At 38.6% G+C, this 14,682-nt stretch overlaps 1 protein-coding gene and 1 non-coding gene across 3 annotated transcripts in view; both read left to right on the top strand.

The window, feature by feature from the left end:
* CFAP299 (cilia and flagella associated protein 299) overlaps positions 1–14,682 on the top strand; it is a 714,944-nt gene that overhangs the window by 120,123 nt on the left and 580,139 nt on the right. The gene's annotated exons all lie outside the window — the stretch shown is intronic.
* On the top strand, positions 2,659–2,731 carry TRNAG-CCC. Its single transcript has one exon. It is a non-coding gene; the product is annotated as a tRNA-Gly (tRNA).

Here is a 14,682-nt window from a genome sequence, read left to right on the forward strand (position 1 = left end):
TTGAGCTGTGCAGGCTCAATAGTTGAGGAGGCATAGGCTTAGTTGCCCCACGGCATGTGGGATCTTAGTTCCTTGACCAGGGATTGAACCTTTGTAAGGTTCAGTTGTAAGGTGGATTCTTATCTGGGAAGTCCCCTCATGGAGGCCTTCTGCTCCTGGGCAATTGTTTTCCTTCTCGTGCCCTTGAGGCTAACTGTGGTAGAGAGGCTTATCCCCCTCACCAGCCCACTCCAAATCACAGAGTCAGCTAAAGACAGTATTTGTCATCCCTCAGCCTTGAATTCTGTTTTCACCCCTGAAGCTGACTGCAGGTCATTATTACTACCCCATCAAATGCTCTCTCACCCCAGGCTGCTGCAGTCTTGCATTACCTCAGACCTGTGCACTGCAGGATATCTGTACAATGAGAGCAGCTAGATACATGTATCAGCACAAAAGGAGGAAATATCTGCATGCTAAGGTTTTGTTTAGAAGCTTGAAGGAAGGCAATCCTATGCCTGTCCCTCAGTTACAGAGAAGAGATGGTTCTCCATCTTTTACAAGGAAGATTTTGGGGTCAAAATTCTAGCAGAGGGCTGCGGATAAGCCTGTAGAGCTGTTGTCCCGAAGCTGTATTTGAATAGCAGGTCCACTGATTTTCTCTTAGGTTGTGTTTTCATGTGTGGATTTGAGACACGGATGTGTTGGAGCTAGCTTTCGCGAACTAGCAAGACCCCTGGGCACTTCCCTTCCCAGATAGGCCATCAGTTGGTAGCCCGAAATTGGCCAAGGTGGTTGTATTTATGCCTTTATACCATGGATGCTGGCAGACGCTATCAGTCAGGGCCCCTGTCTCTCCTCTAGCCAACCCCAGCCGGATTTGGGGATATTGACGGTTGATTGGAGCAGAGCTGCTAAAGCCATTCTAGGTCGATGCCTTGGTGGCACATATGTCTTAAGCACTTCCTAAAATGTAGACCTTGTTTCTTTCATTTTTTTCCTTTGTTCTGATCTTCATTTTGCTTTTGGTTTCCTCTCCAGACTAATCTGCCTCTCGCTCTCCAGCTTTCACTATTCTGCTTTTCTCATAAAGTCGGCTGCCTCCTGAATCTCTTCCCAGAAAATTCCCCAGTTTTTTGCCTTGTCTCAGTTTGGCAGGCGTCTAAACCTGCACCTTTACACCTGCATCCCTCTTGTTAAATGTGGGAGAATATTTTCCTTTCATGTGCTCTCCAACACAGGAACATGTAGTAGAGACTAAATAATGTAGATTTTAATGCCAAGTGCGATGATGCAAGTGGGGATGAGAGTCAACTTACAGGAAGAAGAAGTTGGTACCACATAGGTGTGGTGTTACATGTGCTTTGTTTGTTTGTTTTTTGTCCTTATATGTAATCCAAATTTTTCACTATGAAATGAGATTGACCAAAAGAAATGTGACCACTGTAGATACCTTAAATAAAAGAAGATAGTGAGAACCAAAGTGAACATTGGTTTGTTAGCTTTAGAAAACTCATTGGCAAATGTGGTTTAGAAAAGGATGTTAATTACAGTAGACTAATATCCAGCCTTTACAAGGAATGAAGTTCTCATACATATTATTAATACAATATGGATGAATCTTAGAGCAAGCCAGGCACAAAAGGACAATATTATAGGAAATATATAAAGAGAGATAGTAGATTAATTTTCATCAGGAGCTGGAGAGAGGGGTAATGGAAAGTTATTGTTTGATGGGTACAGAGTTTCTGTTTGGGATAATGGAAAGTTTTAGAAATAGTGATAATGGTACAGAAAATTGTGAATAATTAATGCCACTAAATTGTGTTCTTAAATATTGTTAAAATAGCATATTTGTGTTATATTTATTTTACCACAATAGAAAAATAACTTAATTGGAAAAAAAAAAAAGAAAGTGGTGTTATTTCTAGATACCACCTGGGTCCTCTTTCATTATTCTTTATCTCAGTGACTGGACCTACATTGCCAAATAAATTTGGATGACTAATAAAAAGCATTCAGCAAAATACCCTATTAAGTGTGATATATATTTGGAAGCTTTCAAAATTACAGGCCAGTAGTTCTCAATCTGTAATCTCTGACCAGCAACATCAGCATCATGTGGAAATTTGTTAGAAATGTAAATTCTCTGTCTGCATCTCAGGTCTACTAAATCATGATCTCTGATGGAGCTCGGGCCCTGTGATTTGTGTTTTTCACAAGCCCTCCAGGTGATGGATGCTTGCTGGCTTTGAGAACTAGGTTTTCAGGCTGTGACCACAGAACTGACTGCCAATGAGGTGGTGTCTTTTTGTCTGAAGTAGAACATGGGATTTGGAGTAACAAGATGTGCAGAAGTCTTGATGATAAAATGCATGAGAATTTACTATTTATGTGACCTCGGGCAAGCTACTAAGTTTTCTCATTTATACAGATGTTTTCTCATCCATTAAGTGGGGATAATATCAGTACTTAATTCAAAAGGTATTTATATGAAAACATAAAATTATGCATTATTATTCATTTAATATTAATAATAACAGTATTAACAATAGCAATACATAGGAGGATGTTGGGTTAGGCTGTTAGGAAAGGACATTATTTAATATATTATCTGTGGGTCTCCAGTTGAAGAAAGGAAGAGAGAAGTTTCTTTTAAATTTTAACGACAGAGAGACTTCCCTGGTGGTCCAGTGGCTAAGACTCCGCATTCCCAATGCCGGTGGCCCAGGTTCAATCCCTGGTCAGGGAGCTAGATCCCACATACCACAACTAAGAGTTTGCATACTGCAGCTAAAGATTGAAGACGTAGCATGTCACAACAAAGACTGAAGATCCTGTGGGCGAAAACTAAGACCCATTGCAGCCAAATAAATAAATAAAAATAAAGAAAAAAATAACTATTTAAAATGTTTAATGACTGGAAAAATGACTTATTTATCTGCAAGAAATAAGTGCCCCTGTTTGTTTCTGCTAATGAGAATTATATAATTTTTCATGTGTTCATTTTTAGTTTGGTTGATAAGATACTCAGGGCCAAATTTGATACTCAGTCCCATCAATTACTTAAGACTTTTTGTGTAATATGTACTTCTTTTCATTTTTATATGTGGTTCTATTTTTAAAATTCATCCAATTTTATTTGTTGCTAAGTCATTTCTGACTCTTTGTGACCCCATGAACTGCAGCATGCCAGGCTTCCCTGTCCTTCACTATCTCCCAGAGTTTGTTCAAATGCCCATTGAGTCATTGATGCTATCTAACTATCTTATCCTCTGTTGTCCCCTTCTCTTCCTGCCCTCAATCATTCTCAGCATCTGGATCTTTTCCAGTGAGTCAGTTCTTTGCATCAGGTGGCCAAATTACTGAAGCTCCAGCTTCAGCATCAGTCCTTCCAATGAATATTCAGGGTTGATTTCCCTTAGGATCGACTGGTTTAATCTCCATCCAGTCCAAGGGACTCTCAAGATATGTCCCCAATTATAACTTCCTTTACACTTACTTTTTATTTTGCCTTAGTAAAAAATGGAAGATAGAAAGAAGGAAAATACCTAGGTATATCACTTGATTTAGTAAAATTACTTAAGAATGCTAGGAATACCAGGAAAGTCTCCATATTGAAAGAATTCTTCTGTGTTCTTTCTGTGGTCATAAGATTTCTCAGGCTTAGCCTCTCCTCTGCATAATGAATAATGATCTTCCAGTACCATGTAGTGAAAAGAGCCCTAGCCAGTATTTAGGAAAACCAACCATATGCCTCTGTCACATTGGACATGCTATATGTTCACTTCCCTCATCTCTTGAATAGATTATGAAGATCAAATAAGAAAATCTATGTAAAAATGCTTGGTAAATAACAAAACTATGCACAAGTTGAAGCTGATGTATATAAAATTTTTATCACATAGATACCATTTGTTAAATAAGTGAGTAAACAATGAACGAATGGATTCTTCATCTGCCTTTTTCTCCTTCTCTCTTTCATTTGTCATGCCCGAATGTATTGGCTTCTAGAACACAGTTTAGGACAATGTTTTAATAAATGAAATTCATTTTGTCATTAAGAACATTGTGTTCATTTCATGTAGATATCACCTCAAATGGAAATTGATATTTTTAAGTACCTAAGACAAATGTAATTGTTGTTATACATATTATTACTGAGTCACTTGATGTCATTTAATGGCTCATACTTGTTTTTATTTTCTTCATATTCAGTTGCAGATATGGCAGTCTTCTCAATTTCATGAGAATATTTTGTTGACCTTAACATTTATCGGTTTTGTGAATTAGGAATGATAGCATGACATATTATTAATGAAATCTTGGGATGCATTTCAACAGTCTAGCAAAATGTCATCTTTCACCCAGCAGAAGACTGACTCAAGAGAAATGCTCAAAATTGACAAAATAAGGTAGGGGAGAGAGAATATATTTTAGCAGAGAAGTTAATTACAAATTTATTTATTTGTATTTATAGTCAGTCACTTCATATAGTCAAACAATTTGAAAACAATATGAAATTGAGTTAAAGTTACTTCTATATGAAGTAAGTAGACATTATTAAATAGTGATACTAATGACATTAATAGCTATTTGACATTATTAAGAGGCACTGTATAATGCAGAAAATTACCCTCTGCTGGGAGATATCACAATTAGTCCAGTTTGCAAAGGAAGCCCTGAGACTTGAGAATTTACATAATCTGCTCAAGCCTCACAGTAGTGGGTTGTTCAGCTAAAATATGAACTGAGACTGTCTGCCTTTAAATCCTATATTTATTACCATTTGCTACCCTATGGGTTATTGTACACTATTTTAGCACTATTTTTGATAACAACAGATGGATATATGGGAAAACTAAACCAACCCCCCAAAAAAAGACTCCAAAATAAAGCCAAAAACAAATTAAAAAAAGCAGAACCCCCAAAGATAAAAAATCCCCACAAACCCAAACCTATTAACAAATGTTATTGATATATTTATTAGTCTTCTATGCCATAGTCCTAATATATTTTTGTAAAGCACTGCCATGCCATTTAACAGACATTGGCAGGAAAAGTCCTCTTGTGGCATTAATTCCATGCAACCATAAAAAGAATCCTTGCTAAATGCCAGCAAATGAGGTGGTAATAACTTCAAACTTCTTTACTCAGCAGGGAGATGCTCAGCAGGGGTAAAAAAAAGATCTGCTTTCCATCTCAAATTTTTCAGTGTAAAACAATGATATGAGGTTCAAGTGTTCTTCATGACCCCTTTAAGTTGAGGATGTATTAACATGCGAGTTAAGATGTAGCAGTTTCACAAAAATGATCTATTTTCAAAGTTTAGCATTCAGACTCCACAGCGTGACTGCCAGTGTTTCTTTAGCTGCTCGATGGGAGAGACCTTGCGCTCCTTCCCACACACCTGTGTTTACATTGAGGCCTTGGCAGCACATGACCCCGCAGCCATCCCTCACAGCACTCGGTTTGCCTTCAGCCATGGCAAGCCGCACTGTCCCTGCACTCTCACTGGCTAGCACTGTTAGAATGTTGACTTAGGAGTCCTAAGCTTGGAATTTAATATAAATCAGTTTGTTGAATTTCACTCATTTTAGAATGTTACACAGATATTTTCTTAAATCCTAAACTGGAATTGATTATGTCGTGTAAATACTGTGGAACTTTAAAAAGGGAATGGGGGCGTTGTTTTCATGTAACTTTTTTGCTTTATATGGACTTAAGATATTTCTCCCCATTTGCATCTCTTGGAAAATAGGGATCATGGGCTTAAAATGAGTTGGTTATTTAGCAAAATATATAGCAAGAGAGGAGGGGGATAATATTTCTTTGAGGCTTCTTAGGTTTCAGGTACAAGATATTAAGGCAAAAGAAATCTAAAACAATACAACTTTGAAGTGATGGTTTAAGTTTTTAGATGCTACTTTTCATGAAAAAATTGATGCATAATTAATCTTTTCATCAAAGTATATGACATTGCTTTTAGAGCCTAATGAATGAATAGTACGTAGAATGCATTGACCTCTAGATTTCTCAGGAAATAGCAGGTACTGTGGCTATATTCAACTACATGAGAGTGACTGATGTGATTAATTGATTCTTGAAAACTATGCTTTCCTAAAGTTCATTCCTGAAGAAGATAATCAGTTCCTGCCCACAAGGAACTTAACATTGTTTAGGGGTTAGAGATAAGCAAATAGATGGTTACAAAAAAGAATAAATAAGAGAATTGTAGAATCCACAGGAAGCTCCTCTAATCAAAATGCTGTGAGGTCAGGGAAGCCTGAGCAAAGAGGGAGATACAGTCAAGTTCAGACCTGACAGCTGAGTAGGGGCTAGCCAGGTAAGGCTCTGGGTAAAGAATATTCTAGGCAGAAGGTAGAGATGTGTGAATTCCCAAAACCAAAAACAGATTTCTACAAAACAAATTCCATAAAATGGGTCTAAGGCCAGTATCATTAATCCTTTGGAAAGGGATATAAGGTTTAACTTATTTATAATTTCTGATAGGTTTAAATCATCCCATCTTTAAAAAAGAATCTAAGGTGCTATTTCTTTAGGGAGGTGAACTGTTTCTCATGGAATATCTCTTTTATTTATATATTTTCTGCCCTTTTGGAGTAAAATGGAAAGGTCCCCGCTTGTTCAAAAAAATTAGAAATTTTGTTTCAGTCAGTGAACTACTAAAAAGAGGTTGGTTATAAGCTATGTTAGAACCAAAAATTTTTTGCTATTAAAATTTTTCTAGTATTAAAAGATTTTATTATAAATCATTCTTTTTACTACTTAAAATATATTTTGACCATTTAAAGTTATGATTTTAAAATGGAAGTTTAATTAAATGAATAAATTTAAAATATAAATTTAATTAAATTAATGAATATTTTGAAATCAAAGTTGAAATTTAATGAACAAGTTCTGGGGATCTCAGGTACAGTATAGTGATTACATTTTGTGATACTGTATTGCATACTAGCAAGTTGCTGTGAGAGTAGATCTTAAATGTTCTCACTATAATATAGTGGAAATATGTGATATAATGCAGGTGTTAGCTAACACTGTAGTGGTAATCATTTTGCAATATCAAGTATATTAAATCAACGTGTTATATACCTTAAACTTACACAATGTTAGTATTCAGTTATATCTCAATATAGCTGGAAAAACATTTAACTTTTCACCACATTGTGGCTGTCTCAAGTTTCTCCAATTTTATATTATCACTATTTTCATTAAGCAAAGGAACATGCTGAGTACTGAGAGTAGGAAAAATGTGTTTATTTGAACAATAATGTTTGAGTACCTAATTTATCTGATAAATATTATTTTACTATATATACATTTAACTTACTGAATTATAAATCTTTTCCAAAAGCTGAGAAGTGAGGTTACTGACTTAATAAATAATACTCCTTATTTTAAAAATGGAAATAAGAAAGTGATTGTAATTAGAAAAATGTTTTCTATCTAGAAATTTCCTGCTGCTGCTGCTGCTAAGTCGCTTTAGTCGTGTCTGACTCTGTGCGACCCCATAGATGGCAACCTACCAGGCTCCCCCGTCCCTGTGATTCTCCAGGCATGAACACTGGAGTTGGTTGCCATTTCCTTCTCCAATGCATGAAAGTGAAAAGTGAAAGTGAAGTTGCTCAGTCATGTCCGACTCTTAGCGACCCCATGGACTGCAGCTTACCAGGCTCCTCTGTCCATGGGACTCTCCAGGCAAGAGTACTGGAGTGGGGTGCCATTGCCTTCTCCAATAAATTTCCTAGATGGGGCAATAAATTTAAAGTCAGTTTCTGAATACTTAAGGTTAATAAGGTATTAAATCATTCCCTTTTCATCTATAAAAAACAAACAATCTGAGACAAATTCACATTTCTTCTTTGACATGGTAGGGTGGGATGAAGAATATATGTATTCAAATTGAATTTAAAACCATTTTCTGAGGGCCAGTTCAAGATGGCAGTTTAGGAAAATCCTGAAGACTTATCCCCTCCCACAGACATACTAAATCTACATCTATGTTTTGAACAATTCCGTCCAAAAAAGACCTTAAAACTAGCTTAATGGTCCTCTCCAACAAAGGTTAAAAGGGTTACATCAAGGCAGTAGGAGAAGCAGAGATGTCTCACAAAAATTCCACCCTTCCACAATCAGGAGGAAGTCTTACAAACACAGAGTTTCTTTCTGAAGAGCCAGGTGTTCATGCTCAATATCAAGCACCCCAACCCTTGGAACCTGCACCATAGGAGGAGCCCCCAAAAGGTATGGCTTTGAAAACAAACAGGACATATTAAAGAGGCCCACTGGGGTATAGGGTACAGATATTTCACCCCTAAAGGACTCACACATAGAGTCACTCACCCTGGGACCCAGCATAAAAACAGAAATTGGAAAAGCACATAGACCGTATGTGAAGGAGATTCATTTGCTAATCTTACAACATCTGTTGGAGGGGCAGGTGCCTATTGGCACCCTCTCTGGGAACAGAAGTGGCAGTGGGTGCCATTTCTGTGTTCTTCGTCTATCCTTCTAGCAACAGTGGGTGTGACCTGGTCCCAGACTCTCCTGCAGTCCCACAAAAGCTGGTGGGTGTGCCCCAGCTTCATGCTTAATCACGGACCTGCTAAAGTCAGCAGGAGCACACTCGCCCCACTCTCCTCTTGTTCAGTTAAAGTATGTGGGGTACACAATTCACACAGAGAAGTCTTGTTGAGCACCTGGCTCTGGTGGCATCAGGTTGTACACTTTTGGTCCCTGCAGAACTGAAAACAATCAGAGAGACTGTTCTTGTCAGGCTTTGCACAGACAGTAGACTTAAACACGTCCCCAGTCATCCTGTGAAAAAGGCCTACCGGAGCTTCAGCCAGAGCAATAGGCTTCAGGTTTTCCACATATCTAAAGGCTACTGACACCACCCTTGGCAGAAAGTGAAGAGGAACTAAAAATCATCTTGATGAAAGTGAAAGTGGAGAGTGAAAAAGTTGACTTAAAGCTCAACATTCAGAAAACGAGGATCATGGCATCCGGTCCCATCACTTCATGGGAAATAGATGGGGAAACAGTGGAAACAATGTCAGACTTTTTCTGGGCTCCAAAATCACTGCAGATGGTGATTGCAGCCATGAAATTAAAAGACGCTTACTCCTTGGAAGGAAAGTTATGACCAACCTAGATAGCATATTCAAAAGCAGAGACATTACTTTGCCCACAAAGGTTCATCTAGTCAAGGCTATGGTTTTTCCTGTGGTCATGTATGGATGTGAGAGTTGGATTGTGAAGAAGGCTGAGCACTGAAGAATTGATGCTTTTGAACTGTGGTGTTGCAGAAGACTCTTGAGAGTCCCTTGGACTGCAAGGAGATCCAACCAGTCCACTCTGAAGGAGATCAGCCCTGGGATTTCTGTGGAAGGAATGGTACTAAAGCTGAAACTCCAATACTTTGGCCACCTCATGCGAAGAGTTGACTCATTGGAAAAGACTCTGATGCTGGGAGGGATTGTGGGCAAGAGGAGAAGGGGACGACAGAGGATGAGATGGCTGGATGGCATCACTGACTCGCTGGACGTGAGTCTGAGTGAACTCCGGGAGTTGGTGATGGACAGGGAGGCCTGGCATGCTGCGATTCATGGGGTCGCAAAGAGTCGGACATGACTGAGTGACTGATCTGATCTGATCTGAAAGGCTACTGAGTTGCTCTGAGGTTATGTGGGCTGGAGGAACCATCTTTCCACTCTCCTATGGCCTTGCTGGAGAAGGAAATGGCAAGCCATTCCAGTATTCTTGCCTGGAGAATTCCATGGAGAGAAGAGCCTGGTGGGCTACAGTCCATGGGGTCACAAAGAGTCGGAGACGACTGAGTGACTAACACTTTGGCCTTGCTACAGCTTGCCAGTACTCCCAGAAAGGAGTTGATACACCTGCCTGGACCCCTGATTTTTGTACCTTTCTTCAAGAAGACACATCCAGATCACATGCTCAGGAGGCCAGCAGGGTTTATCTTTGAGGTTCCACAAGACAGCATGTGTGTATCTGCTTTAAAAGCTGCTGCCTGAGGGTCTGGCTTATCAGCCTGAAATGAGGTTCTAACTGAGATCTCTCTGTCTGGAATGCTAACAAGTCTTGGCACACCCTCAATAACTAGGACCTATCAAGAATAAATCAGGCTGCTTAAACAATCACAAAGGTTCAAGAGACAACTAAGAACTAGGGCAAGGTTGAATGATAAGGTTCATTTCTTACACAAGGCCACTTCTTCAAATAGGAGAGAAGGAGTCCTCCCCACCACCCCCAAGTATATAGAAGCAAACATGGAGAGTCAAACAAATGAGGAAACAGAGGAATATGTTCCAAATGAAACAATAAGATAAAATCCCAGGAAAAAAAAACCCTTAAATTAAATGCAGATAAATAATTTAGCTTATCCCTGGGATTTCTTTGGAAGAAATGATGCTAAAGCTGAAACTCCAGTACTTTGGCCACCTCATGTAAAGAGTTGACTCATTGGAAAAGACCCTGATGCTGGGAGGGATTGGGGGCAGGAGGAGAAGGGGACTACAGAGGATGAGATGGCTGGATGGCATCACTGACTCGCTGGACGTGAGTCTGAGTGAACTCCGGGAGTTGGTGATGGACAGGGAGGCCTGGCATGCTGCGATTCATGGGGTCGCAAAGAGTTGGACACAACTGAGCGACTGAACTGAACTGAAAGAGTTCAAAGTAATGGTCACAAAGATGAGACCTTCAACAAAGAGAAAATATAAGAAAGTAACAAATGGAAGTTGAAGTTGAATTACAGAATATAATAACTGTGCTGAAAAATATGCTAGAGGCGTTCATCAGAAGACCAGATGAACTAGCAGAAAGGATCAGGGACCTGGAAGGCTGGCCAGTGGAACTCATCCAAACAGAATAGCAAAAAAAATTGTTTAAAAGTGAAGGTATCTTAAGAGACCTATGAGACAACATGAAGCAGAACAACATTTACATTATAGGAATTCCAGAAGAAAGAGAGAAAGGGGGTAGAAAACTTATTTGAAGAAAATAATGGCTGAAAATTTCCCTAACATGGGAAGGAAATACAATCCAGATCCAGAAAGCCCAGAGAGTTCCAAGTAAGAGGAACCCAGAAAGATTTACACCAAGATGCATTATGATTAAAATGTCAGAGTTCAAGAGTGAATCTTAAAAGAGTAAGAAAAAAAAAAAAAAAACCACACACTTGTTATATACAAAAGAATCTCCCAATGACTCTTAGATTTTCAGCAGAAACTTTGTAAGCCAGAAAGGAGTGATGTGACATATTCAATGAGCTGAAAGGAAAAAATTTCAAAGAAGAATAATCTGCCTTGTCAGATTATCATTCAGAATTGAAGGGAGATATTTTCCAGACAAGCAAAAAGTAAAGGTATTCATTACCACTAAACTGGCCTTGCAAGAAATGTTAAGGGGACTTCCTTAGGGTAAAAAATAAGGACACTGATTAGTATCAAGAAAACATATGTTTATGAATATCTCACTGGTAAAGGTAACTATGTAGTAAAGGTAGGGGATTGATTACTTATAGAGCTAGTACAAACGGTAAAAGGCAAAAGTAATAAAAATAGCTGCAACTATAATAATGTTATATAGAATAAAAAGCTGTAATATGTGATATCAAAAACATAAAATATGGGAGAAGAGTAAAAATATACAATTTTAGAATGTGTTCAAACTTAAATTGCCAAGAACTTAAAATAGAATGGTACTCACACACTCATACACACACACAAACATACACATACATGTATATGCATACATACATACATAGGCTATTAAGTATGAACCTCTTGGTAAATACAAATGAAAAATGGACAGTACATACCAAGAAATAATGAGAATGAGTTCTAAGCATAACACTAAAGAAGATCATCAAACTGTAAGGGAGGAGAACAAGAGAAGAATAAACAGAGAGGAACTACAAAACAGCCAGAAAACAATTAAGAGAAATGTAAATGGGCTTAATTCTCCAATCAAAGTAAGTGACCAAATGGATAAAAAATAAGACCCTGTATTTGCTCCCTGTAAGACACTCACTTCAGATGTAAGCACACACACAGACTGAAAGTAAAATGATGGAAAAAAGATGTTTCATATAGGTAGAGAGCAAAGAAGGCTGAGGTAGCTAAATTTACATCAGGCAAAATAGGCTTTAAAACAAAGTGAGAGTGAAGTAACTCAGTCGTGTCTGACTCTTTGTGACCCCATGGACTGTAGCCTGCCAAACTCCTCCACCCATGGGATTTTCCAGGCAAGAATACTGGAGTGGGTCGCCATTTAAAACAAAGACGGTAATAAAAGATAAAGATGATCATTACATAATGATTAAGGGGTCAATCCAACAAGAAGATATAACATTTGGAAATATTTATTCACCCAACATAATCTGAGCCACAGTCAGCTCCAAGTTTTGTTTTTGCTGACTATATAGACCTTCCCCATCTTTGGCCACAAAGAATATAATCAATCTGATTTCGATATTGACCATCTGGTGATGTCCATGTGTAGAGTCATATTTTGTGTTGTTGGAAGAGGGTGTTTGCTATGACCAGTGCCTTCTTTTGGCACAACTCTATTAGCCTTTGCCCTGCTTCATTCTGTACTCCTAGGCCAAATTTGCCTGTTACTCCAGATATCTCTTGACTTCCTACTTTAGCATGCTAGTCCCCTCTGATGAAAAGGACATCTTTTTTGGGTGTTAGTTCTAGAAGGTCTTGTAGGTCTTCATAGAATCATTCAACTTCAGCTTTTTCAGCATTACTGGTTGAGGCATAGACTTGGATTACTGTGATATTGAATGGTTTCCCTTGGAAATTGAGAAAGTAGGGAAAACCACTAGACCATTCAGGTATGAGCTAAATCAAATCCCTTATGATTATATAGTGGAAGTGACAAATAGATTCAAGGGTTTAGATCTCATAGACAGAGTCCCTGAAGAACTATGGATGGAGGTTCATGACATTATACAGGAGGCAGTGATCAAGACCATCCCCAAGAAAAGAAATACAAAAAGGCAAAATTATTGTCTGAGGAGGCCTTACAAATAGCTGAGAAAAGAAGAGGAGCTAAAGGCAGAGGAGAAAAGGAAAGATATACCTATCTGAATGCAGAGTTCCAAAAAATAGCAAGGAAAGATAAGAAAGCCTTCCTCAGTGATCAATGCAAAGAAATAGAAGAAAACAATGGAATGGGAAAGACTAGAGATGTCTTCAAGAAAATTAGAGATACCAAGGGAACATTTCATGCAAAGATGGGCACAATAAAGGACAGAAATGGTATGGAACTAACAGAAGCAGAAGATATTAAGAAGAGGTGGCAAGAATACACAGATCAACTATACAAAAAAGATCTTCATGACCCAGATAACCACGATGGTACGTTCACTCACTTAGAGCCAGACATCCTGGGATGTGAAGTCAAGTAGTCCTTGGAAGCATCACTATGAATAAAGCTAGTGGAGATGATGGAATTCCAGATGAGCTATTTCAAATCCCCAAAGATGATGCTGTGAAAGTGCTTCACTCAGTATACCAGCAAATTTTGAAAACTCAAGAGTGGCTACAGGACTGGAAAAGGTCAGTTTTCATTCCAATTCCAAAGATAGGCAATGCCAAAGAATGCTCAAACTACCACACAATTGCACTTATCTCACATGCTAGCAAAGTAATGCTCAAGATTCTCCAAGCCAAGCATCAGTAGTATGTGAACCATGAACTTCCAGATTTTCAAGCTTGATTTAGAAAAGGCAGAGGAACCAGGGATCAGATTGCCAACATCTGTTGGATCACTGAAAAAGCAAGAGACTTCCAAAAAACATCTACTTTGCTTTATTGACTACGCCAAAGCCTTTGACTGTGTGGATGACAAGAAACTGTGGAAAATTCTTCAAGAGATGGGAGTACCAGATCACCTTACCTGCCTCCTGAGAAATCTGTATGCAGGTCAAGAAGCAACAATTAGAACTGGATATGAAACAACAGACTGGTTCCAAATTGGGAAAGGAGTATGTTAAGGCTATATATTGTCACTCTGCTTATTTAACTTATATGCAGAGCACATCATGCAAAATGCCGAGCTGGGTGAAGCACAAGGTGGAATCAATATGCAGATGATACCACCCTTATGGCAGAAAGTGAAGAAGAACTAAAGAGCCTCTTAAAAGAAGAGGTTGAAAAAGTTGGCCTAAAACTCAACGTTCAGAAAACTAAGATCATGGCATCTGGTCCCTTCACTTCATGGCAAATAGATGGGGAAACAGGGGAAACAGTGAGAGACTTAATTTCTTTGGTCTACTAAATCACTGCAGATGGAGACTGCAGCCACAAAATTAAGACGCTTGGTCCTTGGAAGAAAAGCTATGACCAACCTAGACAGCATATTAAAACACAGAGACATTACTTTGCTGACAAAGGTCTGTCTAGTTAAATCTATGCTTTTTGCAGTAGTCATGTATAGATGTGAGAGTTGGGCTATAAGGAAAGCTGAGCGTCAAAGAATTGATGCTTTTGAACTGTGGTGTTGGAGAAGACTCTTGAGAGTCCCTTTGACTGCAAGGAAATCCAACAGTCCATCCTAAAGGAAATCAGTCCTGAATATTCATTGGAAAGACTGATCCTGAAGTTGAAACTCCAATACTTTGACCACCTGATGTGAAGAACTGAC

Source organism: Bos indicus x Bos taurus, chromosome 6 (assembly GCF_003369695.1).
Source record: "Bos indicus x Bos taurus breed Angus x Brahman F1 hybrid chromosome 6, Bos_hybrid_MaternalHap_v2.0, whole genome shotgun sequence".
NCBI classification, from domain to species: Eukaryota; Metazoa; Chordata; class Mammalia; order Artiodactyla; family Bovidae; genus Bos; species Bos indicus x Bos taurus.